The sequence below is a fragment of the Triticum urartu genome, chromosome 3A (assembly GCF_056163025.1).
Source record: "Triticum urartu cultivar PI428250 chromosome 3A, HENAU_Tu73, whole genome shotgun sequence".
NCBI lineage: Eukaryota > Viridiplantae > Streptophyta > Magnoliopsida > Poales > Poaceae > Triticum > Triticum urartu.
Window position 1 is genome coordinate 249,429,242 of NC_141875.1, and position 23,689 is coordinate 249,452,930.

At 46.0% G+C, this 23,689-nt stretch overlaps 1 pseudogene; it reads left to right on the forward strand.

Moving 5' to 3' along the window:
• Positions 1 to 1,106: 1,106 nt before the first annotated feature.
• LOC147979360 (uncharacterized) lies at positions 1,107 to 4,354 on the forward strand (annotated as a pseudogene).
• The last annotated feature ends 19,335 nt before the right edge of the window (positions 4,355 to 23,689 follow it).

The window sequence follows — 23,689 nt, forward strand, 5'->3', positions numbered from 1 at the left end:
GGCCCCAATAGGCGGGCCTCCCCATCGTTCTCCGTCACCGGTCCGGCAGCAAACGAGCAGCAAGCCTCTTTGCTGCATCCCTCTGTGCGCCGTGACGGCCACACCGCCACCCCGTCGCTGACTCCGGCCGGCTCGTCATCTCACGCTCGCCGCGCACCCATGGATGTGCAAGCCGCGCTGCTCATGGCACGCGAGCTCCTACACTACCGTCAAGTCGACGACCTCTACGAGGACTGGCTGGACCGCATCACCGAGCTTGTCAGCGCCGCGGGAGGCTCTCATGCGCCGTCCCTCTTGCTGCCTCGCCCGCCCCCAGCTGCGGGTGGCGTGGCTCACGGAGCGCCTCCGCCTCCTCCGCAACAAGATAGCACCCTTGTGCCGAGGCGTGTGGCTCAGGGAGCACCTCAGCCTCCCCCACGTCAAGACGGCATCCTCGCTCCAAGATGCGCGCCCTAGCGGCGCGACCCACCGTGCCACGTGCGAGTGCACAAAGAAAGAAGCTGCCAACAGATTCCCCGTCCACAAGGAAACGCTCCGCCACTCCCAGCTCCGCTACGCCAGTATTACTTGCTGCGACAGGGCCATGCGTCGCATGCTGCAGTGACGCAGGGGCACCACGACCAAGCTCTGCCTCCACGACGACCCGCAGTAGCCATGGCGGGCTGCCGCGCTTACACCCCCGAACTGCGTAGTGTCGCCTGGCCAGGAAAGTTCAAGCCAGACCTGTCTCCGCGCTACGATGGCACCCCCGACCCCGTGGAGTTCCTGCAGCTCTACGAGCTGAGCATCGAGGCGGCCAACGGCGACGAGAAAGTCATGGAAAACTGGTTCCCCATGGCTCTCAAGGATGGCGCACGCTCGTGGCTCCTGAACCTGCCTCCAGGCTCCATCTCTTCCTGGAATGAGATGCGCGACCGTCTCGTGGACAACTTCCAGGGCACTCGCGACCGCCCTCCGGCTGCAGGTGACCTGCGTCGCGTCAAGCAACAACCAGGGAAACCCTCCAGAAGTACATCTAGCGCTTCAACAACATTCGTCTCAAGATCCCCAAGGTGACGGACGAGGCCATCATCTCTGTGTTCTCCGATGGCGTCCGCGACGTCAAGATGAAGGAGGAGCTCGCCATCCACGACGAGTTGTGCACATCCCTGGAGTTGTTCAACCTGGCAACCAAGTGCGCAAGGGCTGAGGAAGGGCGCCTTTCCCTTCTCGAGCCCCCAGCTACCGACCTAGAGGAGAAGAAAGCTAAGGCCAAGGACGTGAAGCGCAAGGGAGCAGCCATACTCGCGGCAGAGCCGGACACAAAGCGCGGCAGGGACCAGCCTGAGTCATCCAAGGGCAGCTGACCGTTCTTCGCCTTCCACAACTGCACTGCCACAACATCAACGATTGTCAAGAGCTCAGAACCATGCGCGATGGATGCTTCGGTCGACGCCCTGAGCGCAACGACCGAGGCTACGGCCCAGGGGGAGGACGCGGCGGAGGACGCTGGGATGACCGGGGCCTACGCCAGGAGTGGCGCGACCGGCCTCGTGAGGACCACTGGCAAGATCAGCCTCGCGAAGGTGCCTGGAGGGATCAGCCTCGCGAGGACCGTCCTCAGGGCAATGTTGGGCTTCCTCCACTGCCGCCACTGCCAAGAAGGAACGACGACCACCACCAAGACGAGGGGGCTGGGGGCTTCCAGGAGCCGCGTGCTATCGCCTGCATCTTGGGCAGAGCTCAAGCGCCAGCCTCACAGCGTATCTTCAAGCAGTTTGCCCGCGAGGTGAATGCAGTCCTCCCTAAGGTCGAAGCTACACGCCCGCTCAGGTGGTCCAAGTGTGCTATTACCTTCAGCTCAGCAGACTAGCTCAAGTGTGCGGCCACCGCTGGCGCTCTCCTGATGCTCTGCTCACCCGTCATCAGCAACGTGCAAGTAACCAAGACTCTCATCGATGGCGGCGCAGGGCTTAACATCCTGACCGTCGAGATGTTCGACAACCTTCAAGTGCCCTATGACCAGCTTCAGCCTACCAAGCCTTTCTCAGGAGTGACCGATGGCTCCACCACCCCGATAGGTCAGGTCCGCCTCCCAGTCACCTTCGGACAGCGCGACAACTACCGCACCGAGCTCATCGACTTCGACGTCGCCCACATCCGTTTGTCGTACAATGCCATCCTCAGGTATCCAGCCCTGGCTAAGTTCATGGTGGTGACCCACCATGGCTACAACGTCCTCAAGATGCTAGGAAGCGGCGGAATCATCATGGTCCCCTACGAAGAAAGAGACGCGGTGTGCTCCCTCAAGCGTGCCTTCCAAGCTGCAGCAATCGGCGACCCCGACAGCAAGGGCGAGTACCCTCCTGAGGCCATCCCAAGAAGAAGAAGCAGCTACTTCGTCCTGGGCCTCAGGAGAACGGCGCCGCAAGTGGCGCCATGTCAGGATCAGCGCCCACACCTGGGGCGCCTCCCTCTGTCGCATAGGAAGGTGCGCCCGATGCCCTCCTCAGGCAGGGCTCGGGGGCTCTCTTCTGGAGGGCCTCATACCTTGCCAACATTACGAGGGAGGCACTCATGCACCACGTGGAGGCATGCTTCGCGGCACGTTTCCCTCAGGAGGGCGCCAGGCGAAGAGCACCTGGCGCTCAGGAGTTTGTCGACGAAGCCACTCAGGAGCTTCAGGAGGCGAGAGCAATTCGTGGCAACCACCGCCCACCTAGCGCTGCTCCCCACCCCGGTGAGGGTGGTGAGATGCGCGCCTGCGTCGACATCCCATGGCTCAACCGGGCCACATCTCATGAGCGCTTCTGGCCTTCGCATGCTGGACGCTGCGAGGGTCCACCGCACAACTACATTTGCATGCCATTCGGCTTGCCGAGCGTGGCTGCTGCCTTCCAGCGCAACCTGCGGAGCGTCATGGCGGGTCAGGAGGTTAGGCATCACGCAGTCCTGGCGGAGATGGCAATGGTCCTCAAGGAACCGCCTGGACCCCCAGAGCCTCCCAGGGCTTGGGGCCCCAGTGGCTCGTGAGGAGCAACCCCTTCGTCGCGTACCTTCAGCTGCCTCAACACTCCTTCGGCAACCAAACTAGGTGACATTTTCCAAGTTTATTCAGCTGGGGGTGCCCTCAGGGCTGCATCATTCCTAGGCCGTGTGGGTCCGTCCCTGTGGCATGTATCCCTTCTTGTTTATGTCTTTATCTTACCTTGCTGGGGGCGCCCCTCGGGCTACATCATCCCCAAGCCGCACGGGCCTGACCCAGTGGCATGTTGCTTTTCATGCGTAATCTATCTATGGTTATCACTTGCTTGATTGTAACCCACCACGGGAGCCGCGCGCCGACCGTATTTCTTCAGGACCCTTCGCGTGAGAAGGTTAGGCACGACGTCTGTGCTCGGGCCCGTCCCAGCAGCGTTGATAAATCCAACGGATGAGCTTTGTCTGGCGGGCCGGTCCCGTTCACGTCACCTCCTGGGGCTGTTGGTGCTAGGCCTCCTCACGCGATAACCTCAGGAGATTCGTCCGGCGCAGGTTGTCTAACCACCTCGCAGGACCACCATAGCAAACAAGAATCAAGACCAGGCGCAACCCGCCTTGAGGTAGGGCCTCGTGAGTCCCACGTTGGCTCAGGAGTGCCCAGACACACCTCGTCTAGCCCTGTCGTGGAAGCCACATGTCAGGGCGGGGCTGTACACGCCCGGGGGGCTCTCCGCAGTAGGGAGTCCCCTCCCACGTACAAGTGGAAGCACCATGCTCCGCGTTGGCAGTCGACACTGCCGAGGAGCGGCTATGCCCGTGCAAGTGCGGAAGCGCCATGGTCCGTCCTGGTGATAAACAACTGAGGGCGGCCTCATGGCTGTATCAACCTCGGGGAGCCTCCGGGCTCGGTGTCTGGCCTCATCGCAACGCCTCCCCTTGGGAGAGCCGCACAAGAGGGCTGGGCACGGGGGTTGCGCTCGGGTCACGCCCAAGCATACGCCACCCTGCCAGGTCCCGCGAACCTGGTTGTCGCACGCCCTCCCAAGCGGAGCCAAGGTATGAAGGTCGTTTGAACGTCAAGGGGAACTCCTGAGCATCGCGACTCAGGAGCCTAACTGACCACATAGCCCCTCACTCCTTGGCTCGTCCTGGTGATCCGGTCAGACCAATGGCGGCTGAGGTATGCGCGGGGTCGGGCCCTGCCGACGTAGAACACTAGACCTACCATTGCATCTCCTTTCCACAAGCTGTTTGCGCGTCAAGGGGGACTCCTGAGAATCGAGACTCAGGAGCCTAACTCACCATGTAGCCCCTCACTCCTTGGTCTGTCCTGGTGATCCAGTCAGCCCAACGACGGCTGAGGTATGCGCAGGGTCGGGCTCTGCCGACGTAGAACGTAAAGCAAATGGGAAGGAAATCGCAAAATCTCAAAGCAAATATTACAAGACATATTGTTCTCCGAATATCAAACACAAGTTTAAACGCCTCCACAAGGCACGCTACATGCTACAGGAGTTTCAACAGGGAAGGAGCCACAAGCCAGTCATCCCTGGATACTGCCGGCACCCGCAAGAGGCGCCCCCTCCTGGGTGGCATCGCCTTCACCTGCACCACCGGTCGAAGGCGCAGGGGCGAAGGCATCAAACTTCTTCAGCAGGGCTTCCACCTGACCTTGTACAGCTGCGGCGGCAGCTGCACAGTGTTCATCAGCCATGGGCTCCAGCAGCTCGTCAAGGGGGGCGGCAGGATCACGAAGATGGAGGCGGCTGAAGACGCGCATCAGCGCGGCTGAAGAAAGGACGCGAGCCTCTTCCTCTGCCATGGGACCGATGCCGCTCACGACATCCTCAAGCGCCTCGACCAAGTAGGGAAGCAACTGGGCGGGGCCGTCCTCATTGGTGGCCAGCGGCTTCTCCAAGCCCTTCTCATAGAGTGTCTTCAGAGCCTTGCAAGACCTCTTTTCACGAAGCGCGAAGGCCGCGTGGTCCTCGGCCAGAACCTTTGTCTTAGCATCAAGTTCGGCTTTCTCCGCCTGCATCTTCTGCTCCAACTCCTCTAGCCGGCCACGCTCAGCGGCCTGCGCCTGCGCCAGCTGCTCCAGCTCGGCGTTGTGACCCTTGACGGCGTCCTCCCGGGCCTTTATCCTCTCTTCCTCCGCCTTATGGCCACGGGCATCTTCGGCACACTCATCACGCAGGATATTCAGCTCGGCCACCGGCACCTGGCAGCGACCTTGGGTGGCCTCGGCGTCCTTCAGCGCCGCCTCGCGAGCAACTGTTGCCTGAGTTGCGGCTCGCTTCTCCCCCTCAGAGGTTGCTGCGACCTGGCTTAGCGCCGCCCGAACGGACACGTCAGAATGAAGCCAACCAGAGACCAGCTCCAGGCGCCCAGCCGCCAGGAGGGGTTCGGTGCTTTGGAGATCTTCTCGCAGCCGGGCCATCTCAGAAAGGGCCCGCTCCAGGACGTCAGGAGAAGCAGAGGAACCTGGGGCCAACAACACGGCAGAAGGAGGAGCTAGAGGCGTCGTCTTCACCATGGCCTGGGAGGTTGGAGGCTACTGAGCCTCTTGGACCTCAGCACCCAAGCCGGACCCTGGCACCTCCCGAGTCAGTGGGGCCTCGGGGGCTGACTTCTCCCGAGGATGCTCCACCCAGCCTCACGAGGATGATCGGGCTAGAGAAGCACGAGCACCTTCCCCACCTTTGCTCATGGAGAGCGGCGCAGCCGCAAGAGGCGACCTGCGCTCAAGCAGCACCACCTCGCCCTCCCTTCTCCTCTTCGCCGCAGGTGTCGGCCCAGTTACACAACAAGGAAGAAGAGTCAGAAACAAGCATCAGCAGCAAGAACAAAGCAGGATGAGAACACTTACTGATCCACTGTGACGTAGTCCCTCCGCGTCAGGAGCTTGAAGCTGGAGAGCTTCGCGACCCGAGGCGTGGGCGCGCCAGCTCCGGAAGCAGAAGCAGGAGCAGTAGCTGGGCCGGGAGCGGCTCCAGGCGGCGCCAGAGCAGAAGCAGCATCCCAGGAGATCAGCGCCGATCGGTCCCTCGTCGGGATTACGGGCGGCTCTCCCTTCTCCTGGCGAGTGTCAGCCTCATTGTCGTCAGGAAGGGTGCAGAGGAGGTCAGCTTTTCTCAAGGGGGAGGTCTCCCCCACCCCTTCAGGGGTCACCTCCGATTCTTCCTCCTCCTCCTCCTCATCCTCCTCTTCCTCCCTGTAGGACTCACCAGAAGATAGCTCCACCGGCGTTGACGCCGCAGGGCCCCCGGTGGGCGCCAGTGGCACCAGCCCATGCCCGTCAAAGGTTGGCCTGGAAGCCATGAACTGCGCCCCGTCCTTGCGGAGGAACAAGGGAGTGAAGACACTCGGCGGGTACTCCTAGTCATCCCCGACCAGGAGGCGGAGAGCCGCAACCAGCTCACCGTCGGACAAGGCTTCCAGGCTCAGGCGAACCTTGTCCTCTTCGTCCCCAAGCTCCCACAAGGGGCGCGTACGCGCCTGAAGCGGGGTTATGCGCAGCATCAGGAATTCCCTCAGGAGCATGGCCCATGTCACCTTTGCCGCCTTCGCATTGCCCGGCTTCAGGTTGGTGTTCATCTGCTCCAGCACCAATGTCGCCCGCTCATCAGTGAGCTTCGCACAGGACCACCCCTTGTCGGACTGGGGAATCTCCGTTGGCAGCATCAAGTGTGGGTGGACGCACTTGGCGTCCATCATGGCCCACTTGCTCCTGAAGCCGTCGGCCTTCTTCCCAGTCTTCGAGATTGAGTTGGCCTTGCTGGCCGCGCAGAAATTGGCACACCCGGAGGTATGACCCTTGCTACCTCTTGAGCACTTGTGTTGGTTTCCCTTGAAGAGGAAAGGGTGATGCAGCAAAGTAGCGTAAGTATTTCCCTCAGTTTTTGAGAACCAAGGTATCAATCCAGTAGGAGGCCACGCACGAGTCCCTCGCACCTACACAAATAAATAAATCCTTGCAACCAACGTGATAAGGGGTTGTCAATCCCTACACGGACACTTACGAGAGTGAGATCTGATAGATATGATAAGATAATATTTTTGGTATTTTTATGATAAAGAGAAATAAAAGATGCAAAGTAAAATAAATGGCAAAGGAAATAACTAAGTATTGGAAGATTAATATGATGGAAGATAGACCAGGGGGCCATAGGTTTCACTAGTGGCTTCTCTCAAGACCATAAGTATTCACGGTGGGTAAACAAATTACTGTTGAGCAATTGACAGAATTGAGCATAGTTATCAGAATATCTAGGTATGATCATGTATATAGGCATCATGTCTGAGACAAGTGGACCGACTCCTGCCTGCATCTACTACTATTACTCCACACATCGACCCCTATCCAGCATGCATCTAGAGTATTAAGTTCAAGAGAACAGAGTAACGCTTTAAGCAAGATGACATGATGTAGAGGGATAAACTCATGCAATATGATATAAACCCCATCTTGTTATCCTCGATGGCAACAATATAATACGTGCCTTGCTGCCCCTACTGTCATTGGGAAAGGACACCAGAAGATTGAACCCAAAGCTAAGAACTTCTCCCATTGCAAGAAAGATCAATCTAGTAGGCCAAACCAAACTGATAATTCGAAGAGACTTGCAAAGATAACCAATCATACATAAAAGAATTCAGAGAAGATTCAAATATTGTTCATAGATAAACTTGATCATAAACCCACAATTCATCGGTCTCAACAAACACACCGCAAAAGAAGATTACATCGAATAGATCTCCACAAGAGAGGGGGAGAACTTTGTATTGAGATCCAAAAAGAGGGATGAAGCCATCTAGCTAATAACTATGGACCCGAAGGTCTGAGGTAAACTACTCACACTTCATCGGAAGGGCTATGGTGTTGATGTAGAAGCCCTCTGTGATCGATGCCCCCTCCGGCGGAGCTCCGGAAAAGGCCCCAAGATGGGATCTCGTGGATACAGAAAGTTACGGCGGTGGAATTAGGGTTTTGGCTCTGTATCTGGTAGTTTGTGGGTACGTAGGTATATATAGGAGGAAGGAGTACATCAGTGGAGCAACATGGGGCCCATGAGGGTGGAGGGCGCGCCCAGGGGGGAAGGCGCGCCCCATACCTCGTGGCCTCCTCGTTGATGTCTTGACGTAGGGTCCAAGTCCTCTGGATCATGTTCGTTCTGAAAATCACGTTCCTGAAGGTTTCATTCCGTTTGGACTCCGTTTGATATTCTTTTTCTGCGAAACCCTAAAATAGGCAAAAAAAACAGCAATTTTGGGCTGGGCCTCCGGTTAATATGCCAGTCCCAAAAATAATATAAAAGTGCATAATAAAGCCCAATAATGTCTAAAACAGAATATAATATAGCATGGAACAATCAAAAATGATAGATACGTTGGAGACATATCAAGAATTCCGAAGCTTAATTCCTGCTCGTCCTCGAGTAGGTAAATGATAAAAACAGAATTTTTGATGTGGAATGCTACTTGGCATAATTTCAAGTTAATTCTTCATAATTGTGGTATGAATATTCAGATCCGAAAGATTCAAGACAAAAGTTCAATATTGACATAGAAATAATAATGCTTCAAGCATACTAACTAAGCAATTATGTCTCTTCAAAATAACATGGCCAAAGGAAGTTATCCCTACAAAATCATATAGTCTGGCTATGCTCTATCTTCACCACACAAAGTATTTAAATCATGCACAACCCCAATGACAAGCCAAGCAATTGTTTCATACTTTTGGTGTTTTCAAACTTTTTCAATCTTCACGCAATACATGAGCGTGAGCAATGGACATAGCACTTTAGGTGGAATAGAATGGTGGTTGTGGAGGAGACAAAAAAGGGGAAGATAGTCTCACATCAACTAGGCGTATCAACGGGCTATGGAGATGCCCATCAATAGATATCAATGTGAGTGAGTAGGGATTCCAATGCAACGGATGCACTAGAGCTATAAGTATATGAAAGCTCAATAAAAGGAACTAAGTGGGTGTGCATCCAACTCGCTTGCTCACGAAGACCTAGGGCATTTTGAGGAAGCCTACCATTGGAATATACAAGCCAAGTTATAGAATGAAAAATTCCCACTAGTATATGAAAGTGAGAACATAGGAGACTCTCTATTATGAAGATCATGGTTCTACTTTGAAGCACAAGTGTGGTAAAAGGATAGTAGCATTGTCCCTTCTCTCTTTTTCTCTCATTTTTTTATTTGGGCCTTTTCCTCTTTTTTATGGCCTCTTTTTTCGTCCGGAGTCTCATCCCGACTTGTGGGGGAATCATAGTCTCCATCATCCTTTCCTCACTAGGACAATGCTCTAAAAATGATGATCATCACACTTTTATTTACTTACAACTCAACAATTACAACTCAATACTTAGAACAAAATATGACTTTATGTGAATGCCTCCGGTGGTGTACCGGGATATGCAATGAATCAAGAGTGACATGTATGAAAGAATTATGAACGGTGGCTTTGCCACAAATACAATGTCAACTACATGATCATGCAAAGCAATATGACAATGATGGAGCGTGTCATAGTAAACAGAATGGTGGAAAGTTGCATGGCAATATATCTTGGAATGGCTATGGAAATGCCATGATAGGTAGGTATGGTGGCTGTTTTGAGGAAGGTATATGGTGGGTGTATGATACCGGCGAAAGGTGCGCGGTATTAGAGAGGCTAGCAATGGTGGAAGGAAGAAAAGTGCGTATGATCCATGGACTCAACCTTAGTCATAAAGAACTCATATACTTATTGCAAAAATCTACAAGTTATCAAAGCAAAGTATTACATGCATGCTCGTAGGGGGATAGATTGGTAGGAAAAGGCCATCGCTCATCCCCGACCGCCACTCATAAGGAAGACAATCAATAAATAAATCATGCTCCGACTTCATCACATAACGGTTCACCATACATGCATGCTACGGGAATCACAAACTTTAACACAAGTATTTCTCAAATTCACAACTACTCGACTAGCATGACTCTAATATTACCATCTCCATATCTCAAAACAATTATCAAGTATCAAACTTCTCATAGTATTCAACACACTCATAAGAAGAAGAAAATTAATCTTGAATGCCTACCATAATTAAAACAAATTACCATGCTATTTTGTACGACTCTCAAAATAATCTAAGTGAAGCATGAGAGAACAATAGTTTCTATAAAACAAATCCACCGACGTGCTCTAAAAGATATAAGTGAAGAACTAGATCAAAAACTATATAACTCAAAATATATAAGTGAAGCACATAGAGTATTCTAACAATTTCCGAATCATGTATGTCTCTCTCAAAAGGTGTGTACAGCAAGGATGATCGTGGAAAACTAAAAAATAAAGACTCAAATAATACAAGACGCTCCAAGCAAAACACATATCATGTGGTGAATAAAAATATAGCTCCAAGTAAAGTTACCGATGGAAGTAGACGAAAGAGAGGATGCCTTCTGGGGCATCCCCAAGCTTTGGCTTTTAGGTGTCCTTAGATTATCTTGGGGTGCCATAGGAATCCCCAAGCTTAGGCTCTTTCCACTCCTTGTTCCATCATCCATCAAATCTTTTACCCAAAACTTGAAAACTTCACAACACAAAACTTAAAGTAGAAAATCTCGTGAGCTCCGTTAGCGAAAGAAAACAAAACACCACTTCAAGGTACTATAATGAACTCAATCTTTATTTATATTGGTGTTAAACCTACTGTATTCCAACTTCTCTATGGTTTATAAACTATTTTACTAGCCATAGATTCATCAAAATAAGCAAACAACACACGAAAAACAGAATCTGTCAAAAAACAGAACAGTCTGTAGTAATCTGTAGCTAACGCAAGATCTGGAACCCCAAAAATTCTAAAATAAATTTCTGGACGTGAGGAATTTATCTATTAATCATATGAAAAAAATAATTAACTAAATATCACTTTCCAAATAAAAGTGGCAGCAATTCTCATGAGCACTAAAGTTTCTGTTTTTACAGCAAGAATAAAAAGACTTTCCCCAAGTCTTCCCAACGGTTCTACTTGGCACAAACACTAATTAAACACAAAAAACACAACCAAAACAGAGGCTAGATAAATTATTTATTACTAAACAGGAGCAAAAAGCAAGGAATAAAAATAAAATTGGGTTGCCTCCAAACAAGCGTTATCATTTAACGCCCCTAGCTAGGCATAAAAAGCAAGGATAGATCTAGGTATCTTTAGTTGGTAATTCTTTAATGAGACATCTATCACCTTTAGGAGTTTCTTTACTTTTATCAATAATCAAAGGCACAAGATCGAAAAAATCATTAGTGGCAAATGGTTCCTTAATGATAGCAAAAAGATTAGGATGAATACTTATAGAATTGAGATCCGCAGTTTCTTTGCTAGAGGATTCACCCTTATTTCTAGGAACATACATAAGCTTGGCAATTTTAGTTGGCGGACTTGGAGTATTCTTTACGGAAGAAAAGGCGGTTCCCAAGTTGGTAATGATACCCTCAAGTTTATCGATTCTAGTGGAATCATGATTTATTCTTTCATTAACTATAGGTTCCTTCTCTTTAATATTTTTCAAAGTTACTCCTACTTTAGATCCATATTGGGTAATTTGGTTGTGGATCTTTTTATCAAAATTTTCAATTAACTCAAAGGTAGCAACTTTATTTTCAATAATTTCAAGTTTTTGCATTACATGCTCCAAAGTTAACATAGTTCCATTAACCAAGAGAGGGGGTGAGCCAAATAAATCTATCATAGCATTATAGGAATCAAAAGTGTGGCTACCCAAGAAGTTCCCTCCGGTAATGGTATCAAGGACATATATGTGCCAAGGAATAGCACCTACATAAAAATTGCGAAGAAGAATAGAAGTAGATTGCTTCCTGGTAGATCAATTTTGAGCATTGCAAATTCTATACCAAGCATCTTTTATGTTTTCTCCTTCCCTTTGCTTCAAATTAAAAACTTCATTTTCAGGAGACAACGGAGAAGATAGGGGATTAGCCATAATGACAAGCAAGCAATCCAACACACAAGCAAACAAGAAACGGGGAAAAGGAGGCAAATAGAGAAAGAGAGGGAGGATGGAGAGAGAGAGTGAATAAAACGGCAAGGGTGAAGTGGGGGAGAGGAAAACGAGAGGCAAATGGCAAATAATGTAATGAGGGAGATAAGGGTTTGTGATGGGTACTTGGTGTGTTGACTTTTGCGCGAACCTCCCCAGCAACGGCGCCAGAAATCCTTCTTGCTACCTCTTGAGCACATGCGTTGGTTTTCCCTTGAAGAGGAAAGGGTGATGCAGCAAAGTAGCGTAAGTATTTCCCTCAGTTTTTGAGAACCAAGGTATCAATCCAGTAGGAGGCCACGCACGAGTCACTCGCACCTACACAAATAAATAAATCATCGCAACCAACGCGATAAGGGGTTGTCAATCCCTACACAGTCACTTACGAGAGTGAGATCTGATAGATATGATAAGATAATATTTTTGGTATTTTTATGATAAAGAGACATAAAATATGCAAAGTAAAATAAATGGCAAAGGAAATAACTAAGTATTGGAAGATTAATATGATGGAAGATAGACCCGGGGCCATAGGTTTCACTAGTGGCTTCTCTCAAGAGCATAAGTATTCATGGTGGGTAAACAAATTACTGTTGAGCAATTGACAGAATTGAGCATAGTTATGAGAATATCTAGGTATGATCATGTATATAGGCATCACGTCCCAGATAAGTGGACCAACTCCTGCCTGCATCTACTACTATTACTCCACACATCGACCGCTATCCAGCATGCATCTAGAGTATTAAGTTCAAGAGAACAGAGTAACGCTTTAAGCAAGATGACATGATGCAGAGGGATAAACTCATGCAATATGATATAAACCCCATCTTGTTATCCTCGATGGCAACAATACAATACGTGCCTTGCTGCCCCTACTGTCACTGGTAAAGGACACCGCAAGATTGAACCCAAAGCTAAGAACCTCTCCCATTGCAAGAAAGATCAATCCAGTAGGCCAAACCAAATTGATAATTCGAGGAGACTTGCAAAGATAACCAATCATACATAAAAGAATTCAGAGAAGATTCAAATATTGTTCATAGATAAACTTGATCATAAACCCACAATTCATCGGTCTCAACAAACACACCGCAAAAGAAGATTACATCGAATAGATCTCCACAAGAGAGGGGGAGAACTTTGTATTGAGATCCAAAAAGAGAGAGGAAGCCATCTAGCTAATAACTATGGACCCGAAGGTCTGAGGTAAACTACTCGCACTTCATCGAAAGGGCTATGGTGTTGATGTAGAAGCCCTCCGTGATCGATGCCCCCTCCGGTGGAGCTCCGGAAAAGGCCCCAAGATGGGATCTCATGGATACAGAAAGTTACGGCAGTGGAATTAGGGTTTTGGCTCCGTATCTGGTAGTTTGGGGGTACGTACATATATATAGGAGGAAGGAGTACGTTGGTGGAGCAACAGGGGGCCCACGAGGGTGGAGGGCGCGCCCAGGGGGGTAGGCGCGCCCCCCTACCTCGTGGCCTCCTGGTTGATGTCTTGATGTAGGGTCCAAGTCCTCTGGATCATGTTCGTTCCGAAAATCACGTTCCCGAAGGTTTCATTCCGTTTGGACTCCGTTTGATATTATTTTTCTGCGAAACCCTAAAATAGGGAAAAAAAATAGCAATTCTAGGCTGGGCCTCCGGTTAATAGGTTAGTCCCAAAAATAATATAAAAGTGTATAATAAAGCACAATAATGTCCAAAACAGTATATAATATAGCATGGAACAATCAAAAATTATAGTTACGTTGGAGACGTATCAAGAATCCCCAAGCTTAATTCCTGCTCGTCCTCGAGTAGGTAAATGATAAAAACAGAATTTTTGATGTGGAATGCTACTTGGCATAATTTCAATGTAATTCTTCTTAATTGTGGTATGAATATTCAGATCCGAAAGATTCAAGACAAAAGTTCAATATTGACATAGAAATAATAATACTTCAAGCATACTAACTAAGCAATTATGTCTCTTCAAAATAACATGGCCAAAGAAAGGTATCCCTACAAAATCATATAGTCTGGCTATGTTCTATCTACACCACACAAAGTATTAAAATCATGCACAACCCCGATGACAAGCCAAGCAATTGTTTCATATTTTTGGTGTTTTCAAGCTTTTTCAATCTTCACGCAATACATGAGCGTGAGCCATGGACATAACACTTTAGGTGGAATAGAATGGTGGTTGTGGAGGAGACAAAAAAGGGGAAGATAGTCTCACATCAACTAGGCATATCAACGGGCTATGGAGATGCCCATCAATAGATATCAATGTGAGTGAGTAGGGATTTCCATGCAACAGATGCACTAGAGCTATAAGTATATGAAAGCTCAACAAAAGAAACTAAGTGGGTGTGCATCCAACTCGATTGCTCATGAAGACCTAGGGCATTTTGAGGAAGCCCATTATTGGAATATACAAGCCAAGTTATATAATGAAAAATTCCCACTAGTATATGAAAGTGATAACATAGGAGACTCTCTATTATGAAGATCACGGTGCTACTTTGAAGCACAAGTGTGGTAAAAGGATAGTAGCATTGTCCCTTATCTCTTTTTCTCTCATTTTTTTATTTGGGCCTTTTCCTATACTTTTATGGCCTCTTTTTTCGTCCGGAGTCTCATCCCGACTTGTGGGGGAATCATAGTCTCCATCATCCTTTCCTCACTGGGACAATGCTCTAAAAATGATGATCATCACACTTTTATTTACTTACGACTCAACAATTACAACTCAATACTTAGAACAAAATATGACTCTATGTGAATGCCTCCGGCGGTGTACCGGGATATGCAATGAATCAAGAGTGACATGTACGAAAGAATTAAGAACGGTGGCTTTGCCACAAATACAATGTCAACTACATGATCATGCAAAGCAACATGACAATGATGGAGCGTGTCATAGTAAACGGAACAGTAGAAAGTTGCCTGGAAATGCCATGATAGGTAGGTATGGTGGCCGTTTTGAGGAAGGTATATGGTCGGTGTATGATACCGGCGAAAGGTGCGCGGTATTAGAGAGGCTAGCAATGGTGGAAGGAAGAAAAGTGCGTATGATCCATGGACTCAACCTTAGTCATAAAGAACTCATATACTTATTGCAAAAATCTACAAGTTATCAAAGCAAAGTATTACGCGCATGCTCCTAGGGGGATAGATTGGTAGGAAAAGGCCATCGCTCGTCCCCGACCGCCACTCATAAGGAAGACAATCCATAAATAAATCATGCTCCGACTTCATCACATAACGGTTCACCATACGTGCATGCTACGGGAATCACAAACTTTAACACAAGTATTTCTCAAATTCACAACTACTCGACTAGCATGACTTTAATATTACCATCTCCATATCTCAAAACAATTATCAAGTATCAAACTTCTCATAGTATTCAACACACTCATAAGAAAAAAAATATTAATCTTGAATGCCTAGCATAATTAAAACAAATTACCATGATGTTTTGTATGACTCTCAAAATAATCTAAGTGAAGCATGAGAGAACAATAGTTTCTATAAAACAAATCCACCGACGTGCTCTAAAAGATATAAGTGAAGCACTAGATCAATAACTATATAACTCAAAAGATATAAGTGAAGCACATAGAGTATTCTAACAATTTCCGAATCATGTGTGTCTTCTCAAAAGGTGTGTACAGGAAGGATGATTGTCTAAAACTAACAAATAAAGACTCAAATAATACAAGACGCTCCAAAAAAACACATATCATGTGGTGAATAAAAATATAGCTCCAAGTAAAGTTACCGATGGAAGTAGACGAAAGAGGGGATGCCTTCTGGGGCATCCCCAAGCTTTGGCTTTTAGGTGTCCTTAGATTATCTTCGAGTGCCATGGGCATCCCCAAGCTTAGGCTCTTTCCACTCCTTGTTCCATCATCCATCAAATCTTTTACCCAAAACATGAAAACTTCACAACACAAAACTTAAAGTAGAAAATCTCGTGAGCTCCGTTAGCGAAAGAAAACAAAACACCACTTCAAGGTACTGTAATGAACTCATTCTTTATTTATATTTTTTTTAAACCTACTGTATTCCAACTTCTCTATGGTTTATAAACTATTTTACTAGCCATAGATTCATCAAAATAAGCAAACAACACACGAAAAACAGAATCTGTCAAAAACAGAACAGTCTGTAGTAATCTGTAGCTAACGCAAGATCTGGAACCCCAAAAATTCTAAAATAAATTTATGGACGTGAGGAATTTATATATTAATCATCTGAAAAAAGAATTAACTAAATAACACTTTCCAAATAAAAGTGGCAGCAATTATCGTGAGCGCTCAAGTTTCTGTTTTTTACAGCAAGAATAAAAAGACTTTCCCCAAGTCTTCCCAACGGTTCTACTTGGCACAAACACTAATTAAACACAAAAAAAACAACCAAAACAGAGGCTAGATAAATTATTTATTACTAAACAGGAGCAAAAAGCAAGGATTAAAAATAAAATTGTGTTGCCTCCCAACAAGCGTTATCGTTTAACTCCCCTAGCTAGCCATAAAAAGCAAGGATAGATCTAGGTATCTTTAGTTGGTAATTCTTTAATGAGACATATATCACCTTTAGGAGTTTCTTTCCTTTTATCAATAATCAAACTCTAGGCACAAGATCGAAAAAATCATTAGTAGCAAATGGTTCCTTAATGATAGCAAAAAGATTAGGATGAATACTTATAGAATTGAGATCTGCAGTTTCTTTGCTAGAGGATTCACCCTTATTTTTAGGAACATACATAAGCTTGGAAATTTTAGTTGGAGGACTTGGAGTATTCTTTATGGAAGAAAAAGTGGTTCCCAAGTTGGTAATGATACCCTCAAGTTTATCGATTCTAGTGGAATCATGATTTATTCTTTCATTAACTATAGGTTCCTTCTCTTTAATATTTTTCAAAGTTACTCCTACTTTAGATCCATATTGTGTAATTTGGTTGTGGATCTTTTTATCAAAATTTTCAATTAACTCAATGGTAGCAACTTTATTTTCAATAATTTCAAGTTTTTGCATTACATGCTCCAAAGTTAACATAGTTCCATTAACCAAGAGAGGGGTGAGCCAAATAAATCTATCATGGCATTATAGGAATCAAAAGTGTGGCTACCCAAGAAGTTCCCTCCGGTAATGGTATCAAGGACATATCTGTGCCAAGTAATAGCACCTACATAAAACTTGCAAAGAAGAATAGAAGTAGATTGCTTCCTGGTAGATCTATTTTGAGCATTGCAAATTCTAAACCAAGCGTCTTTTAGGTTTTCTCCTTCCCTTTGCTTAAAATTAAGAAGTTCATTTTCAGGAGATAACGGAGAAGATAGGGGACTAGTCATAATGACAAGTAAGCAATCCAACACACAAGCAAACAAGAAACGGGCAAAAAGAGGCAAATAGAGAAAGTGAGGGAGGATGGAGAGAGAGGGCGAATAAAACAGCAAGGGTGAAGTGGGGGAGAGGAAAACGAGAGGCAAATGGCAAATAATGTAATGCGGGAGATAAGGGTTTGTGATGGGTACTTGGTGTGTTGACTTTTGCGCGAACCTCCCCAGCAACGGCGCCAAAAATCCTTCTTGCTAACTCTTGAGCACTTGCGTTGGTTTTCCCTTGAAGAGGAAAGGGTGATGCAGCAAAGTAGCGCAAGTATTTCCCCTCAGTTTTTGAGAACCAAGGTATCAATCCAGTAGGAGGCCATGCACGAGTCACTCGCACCTACACAAACAAATAAATCCTCACAACCAACGCGATAAGGGGTTGTCAATCCCTACACAATCACTTATGAGAGTGAGATCTGATAGATATGATAAGTTAATATTTTTGGTATTTTTATAATAAAGAGAAATAAAATATGCAAAGTAAAATAAATGGCAAAGGAAATAACTAAGTACTTGAAGATTAATATGATGGAAGATAGACCCGGGGGCCATAGGTTTCACTAGTGGCTTCTCTCAAGAGCATAAGTATTCATGGTTGGTAAACAAATTACTGTTGAGCAATTGACAGAATTGAGCATAGTTATGAGAATATCTAGGTATGATCATGTATATAGGCATCACGCCCGAGACAAGTGGACTGACTCCTACTTGCATCTACTACTATTACTCCACACATCGACCGCTATCCAGCATGCATCTAGAGTATTAAGTTCAAGAGAACAGAGTAACGCTTTAAGCAAGATGACATGATGTAGAGGGATAAACTCATGCAATATGATATAAACCCCATCTTGTTATCCTCGATGCCAACAATACAATATGTGCCTTGCTGCCCCTACTGTCACTGGGAAAGGACACCGCAAGATTGAACCCAAAGCTATGCACTTCTCCCATTGCAAGAAAGATCAATCTAGTAGGCCAAACCAAACTGATAATTCAAAGAGACTTGCAAAGATAACCAATCATACATAAAAGAATTCAGAGAAGATTCAAATATGTTCATAGATAAACTTGATCATAAACCCACAATTCATTGGTCTCAACAAACACACCGCAAAAGAAGATTACATCGAATAGATCTCCACAAGAGAGGGGGAGAACTTTGTATTGGGATCCAAAAAGAGAGAAGAAGCCATCTAGCTAATAACTATGGACCCGAAGGTCTGAGGTAAAATACTCACACTTCATCGGAAGGGCTATGGTGTTGATGTAGAAGCCCTCCGTGATCGATGCCCCCTCCGGCGGAGCTCCGGAAAAGGCCCCAAGATGGGATCTCGTGGATACAGAAAGTTACGGCGGTGGAATTAGGGTTTTGGCTCCGTAGCTGGTAGTTTGGGGGTACGTCGATATATATAGGAGGAAGGAGTACGTCGGTGGAGCAACAAGGGGCCCACGAGGGTGGAGGGCGCACCCCCCCTACCTCGTGGCCTCCTGGTTGATGTCTTGACATAGGGTCCAAGTCCTTTGGATCATGTTCGTTCCGAAAATCATGTTCCCGAAGGTTTCATTCCGTTTGGACTCCGTTTGATATTCTTTTTCTGCGAAACCCTAAAATAGGCAAAACAGCAATTCTGGGCTGGGCCTCCGGTTAATAGGTTAGTCCCAAAAATAATGTAAAAGTGTATATTAAAGCCCAATAATATCCAAAAGAGAATATAATATAGCATGGAACAATCAAAAAATATAGATACGTTGGAGACGTATCAACCCTCGTTGATGCGGAGGAAGAAGAAGTGGCACAGCAGAGCCACGGACAGCATCACGCCGAGGTACGCCTGATAGTAGTAGGCGAAGATCGACAAGAGAATGATAGAGTTGGGATGAAGATGCAGCACCTGCAGCCTGTAGTGGCCAAGGACCTCATAGAAGAAGTCAGAGAAGAGGGGAACCTGCCCTGCGACGATGCTGCTCGTGAAGAAGGGGAAGAAGGTGCTTCCCTAGGGCTCCGGCACGTGAGCCATGACGATCGAGACCAGGCGGGCGCCAGCATGCACAGTGTCCTTGTTTCCTCTTTGGTGCTAAGGAGGCAAGCGCAGACGAAGAGTACCGAGGCGTCAAGCAAAGGTTTCCATATCGGTGCAACAAGACCAAGACCAGCAGGACGGCAAGACGGGGGTCACCATGGAGCCCAAGGCGGCATCACCACCAGAGCCTTTGGCAGGCGAAGACTGCTTTTGTCAGGATAACTTGTACAAGCTGTCCCCTTTCAAATTGGCCGTTGTTGGCTCCCTTCCGGCTTAATTTTTGGGGAGAGGAACAGGGCCTCTATAAATAGGATCAGCCACCACAGTAGGGGGGACGAAGAAAGGAACAAGGGGGCGAACAAACAGAGCCTCAGCCATCTCATCTTGGATTAGATCCAACCCATCCTCACACCCACCAAGCACAAGAACACCTCTCCTCAGGAGGCTGTTCTTCCCCTTGTATTGTTCATCCTCAGCCCAAGAGGCAATCCACCAAATCAACTGGAGTAGGGTATTACACCACAACGGTGGCCCGAACCAGTATAAATCTTGTGTCTCTTCTGCTGCGAGTTCATCGAGCTTGCCTTTGAGATCATGGCGAGGTTGAGGGCATGAGTTGGTCGGGGGAGATCTTCGTGCGCACCCCAGTGTTCGAACCTTGAGGGTTTTGCCGGAACCCGAAATCCGAAAGTGATGAACTATAATATGCAAGGGATGACGAAAGTAATTCCCAAACTCTTCGCGATGCTGAAATTGGCGAAGGTAGAAATCAAGAAATAGCATCAAGTGTTGATGGTTAACAAGACCACTAGTTTCAAGAAAAGGGAAAAGGGAAAGAAAGGTAACTTCAAGAAGAATGGCAAACAAGTTGCCACTCCCATGAAGAAGCCCAAAGGTAGACCCAAGCCTGAAACTGAGTGCTTCTACTGCAAAGGAAATGGTCACTGGAAGTGGAACTACCCTAGATACTTGGCGGATAAGAAGGATGGCAAAGTGAACAAAGGTATATTTGATATAGATGTTATTGATGTGTACTTTACTAGTGTTTATAGCAAACCCCTTGGTATTTGATACTAGTTCAATTGCTAAGAGTAGTAACTGGAAATGGGAGTTGCAAAATAAACAGATACTAGTTAAGGGCGAGGTGATGATGTGAGTTGGAAGTGATTCCAAGGTTGATAAGATCACCATCACACACTCCCTTGACCTTCGGGATTAGTGTTGAACCTAAAATAAATGTTATTTGGTGTTTGCATTGAGCATAAATATGATTGGATCATGTTTAAGGCAATATTGTTATTCATTTAAGTCAAAGAATAATTGTTATTCTGTTTACATGAATAAAACCTTCTGTGATCATACACCCAAGGTGAATGGTTTATTGAATCTCAATCGTCGTGATACACATATTCATAATATTGAAGCCAAAAGATGCAAAGTTAATAATGATAGTGCAACCTATTTGTGGCACTGCCATTTAGGTCATATTGGTGTAAAGCGCATGAAGAAACTCCATATTGATGGACTTTTGGAATCACTTGATTATCAATCACTTGATGCTTGCGAACCATGCCTCATGGGCAAGATGACTAAGACTCCGTTCTCTGGAACAATGGAGCGAGCAACTGACTTATTGGAAATAATACATAGTGATGTATGCGATCCGATAAGTGTTGAGGCTCGCGGCGGGTATCATTATTTTCTGACCTTCACAGACGATTTGAGCAGATATGGGTATATCTACTTAATGAAACATAAGTCTGAAACATTTGAAAAGTTCAAAGAATTTCAGAGTGAAGTGGAAAATCATCGTAACAAGAAAATAAAGTTTCTACGATCTGATCGCGGAGGCGAATATTTGAGTTATGAGTTTGGTCTTCATTTGAAACAATGTGGAATAGTTTCGCAACTCACGCCACCTGGAACACCACAGCATAATGGTGTCTCTGAACATTGTAATCATACTTTATTGGATATGGTGCGATCTATGATGTCTCTTACCGATTTACCACTATCGTTTTGGGGTTATGCATTAGAGACAGTTGCATTCACGTTAAATAGGGCACCATCTAAATCCGTCGATATGACACCATATGAACTATGGTTTGGCAAGAAACCAAAGCTGTCGTTTCTTAAAGTTTGGGGTTGCAATGCTTATGTGAAAAGGTTTCAGCCTGATAAGCTCAAACCCAAATCGGAGAAGTGCATCTTCATAGGATACCCAAAAGAAACTGTTGGGTACACCTTCTATCACAGATTCAAAGGCAAGATTTTTGTTGCTAAGAGTGGATCCTTTCTAGAGAAGGAGTTTCTCTCAAAAGAAGTGAGTGGGAGGAAAGTAGAACTTGATGAGGTATTTGTACCGTCTCCCGAATTGCAAAGTAGTTCATCACAGCAATCAGTTCTAGTGATTCCTACACCAATTAGTGAGGAAGCTAATGATGATGATCATGAAACTTCAGATCAAGTTACTACCGAACCTCGTAGGTCAACCAGCGTACATTCCGCACCAGAGTAGTACGGTAATCCTGTTTTGGAAGTCATGTTACTAGACCATGACGAACCTACGAACTATGAGGAAGCGATGATGATACCAGATTCCGCAAAATGGCTTAAGGCCATGAAATCTGAGATGGGATCCATGTATGAGAACAAAGTATGGACTTTGATTGACTTGCCCGATGATCTGTGAGCCATTCAGAATAAATGGATCTTCAAGAGGAAGACGGACGCTGATAGTAGTGTTACTATCTACAAAGCTTGAATTGTCGCAAAATGTTTTCGACAAGTTCAAGGTGTTGACTACGATGAGATTTTCTCACTCATATCAATGCTTAAAAGTCTGTCCGAATCATGTTAGCAGTTGCCGCATTTTATGAAATCTGGCAAATGGATGTCAAAACAGCATTCCTTAATGGATTTCCTAAAGAAGAGTTGTATATGATGCAACTAGAAGGTTTTGTCAATCCTAAAGATGCTAACAAAGTGTGCAAGCTCCAGCGATCCATCTATGGACTGGTGCAAGCATCTCGGAGTTCGAATATACGCTTTGATGAGTTGATCAAAGCATATAGTTTTATACAGACTTGCGGTAAAGCCTGTATTTATAAGAAAGTGGGTGGGAGCACTACAGCCTTTCTGATAAGTATATGTGAATGACATATTGTTGATCAGAAATGATGTAGAATTTTCTAGAGAGCATAAAGAAGTGTTTGAAAGGAGTTTTTCAAAGAAAGACCTCGGTGAAGCTGCTTACATATTGGGAATCAAGATCTATAGAGATAGATCAAGACACTAGATAAATTTTTTAATGAGTACATACCTTGACATGTTTTTGAAGTAGTTCAAAATGGAACAATGAAAGAAGGAGTTATTGCCTATGTTGCAAGGTGTGCAGTTGAGTAAAGACTCAAAACCCGACCACGGCAAAAAATACAAAGAGAATGAAGAAGTCATTCCCTATGCCTCAGTCATAGATTCTATAAAGTATGCTATGCTGTGTACCGGACCTATTGTATACCTTAGCATGATTTTGTCAAGGGAGTACAATAGTGATCTAGGAGTAGATCATTGGACAGCAGTCAAAATTATCCTTAGAGGACTAAGGAAATATTTCTCAGTTATGGAGGTGATAAAATAGTTCATCGTAAAGAGTTACATCGATGCAAGCTTTTGACACCGATCTACATGACTCTAAGTCTCGATCTAGATACATATTGAAAGTGGGAGCAATTAGCTAGAGTAGTGCAGAGTATTGTAGACATAGAAATTTGCAAAATACATACGGATCTGAATGTTGCAGACCCGTAGACTAAACTTCTCTCACAAGCAAAACATGATCACTCTTTGGGTGTTAATCACATAGCGATGTGAACTGGATTATTGACTCTAGTAATCCCTTTGGGTATTAGTCACATGGAGATGTGAACTAATCACATAAAGATGTGAACTATTGGTGTTAAATCACATGACGATGTGAACTAGATTATTGACTCTAGTGCAAGTGGGAGACTGAAGGAAATATGCCCTAGAGGCAATAATAAAGTTGTTATTTATATTTCCTTATATCATGATAAATGTGTATTATTCATGCTAGAATTGTATTAACCGGAAACTTAGTACATGTGTGAATATATAGACAAAACAGAGTGTCCCTAGTATGCCTCTACTTGACTAGCTCGTTAATCAAATATGGTTAAGTTTCCTAGCCGTGGACATGTGTTGTCATTTGATGAACGGGATCACATC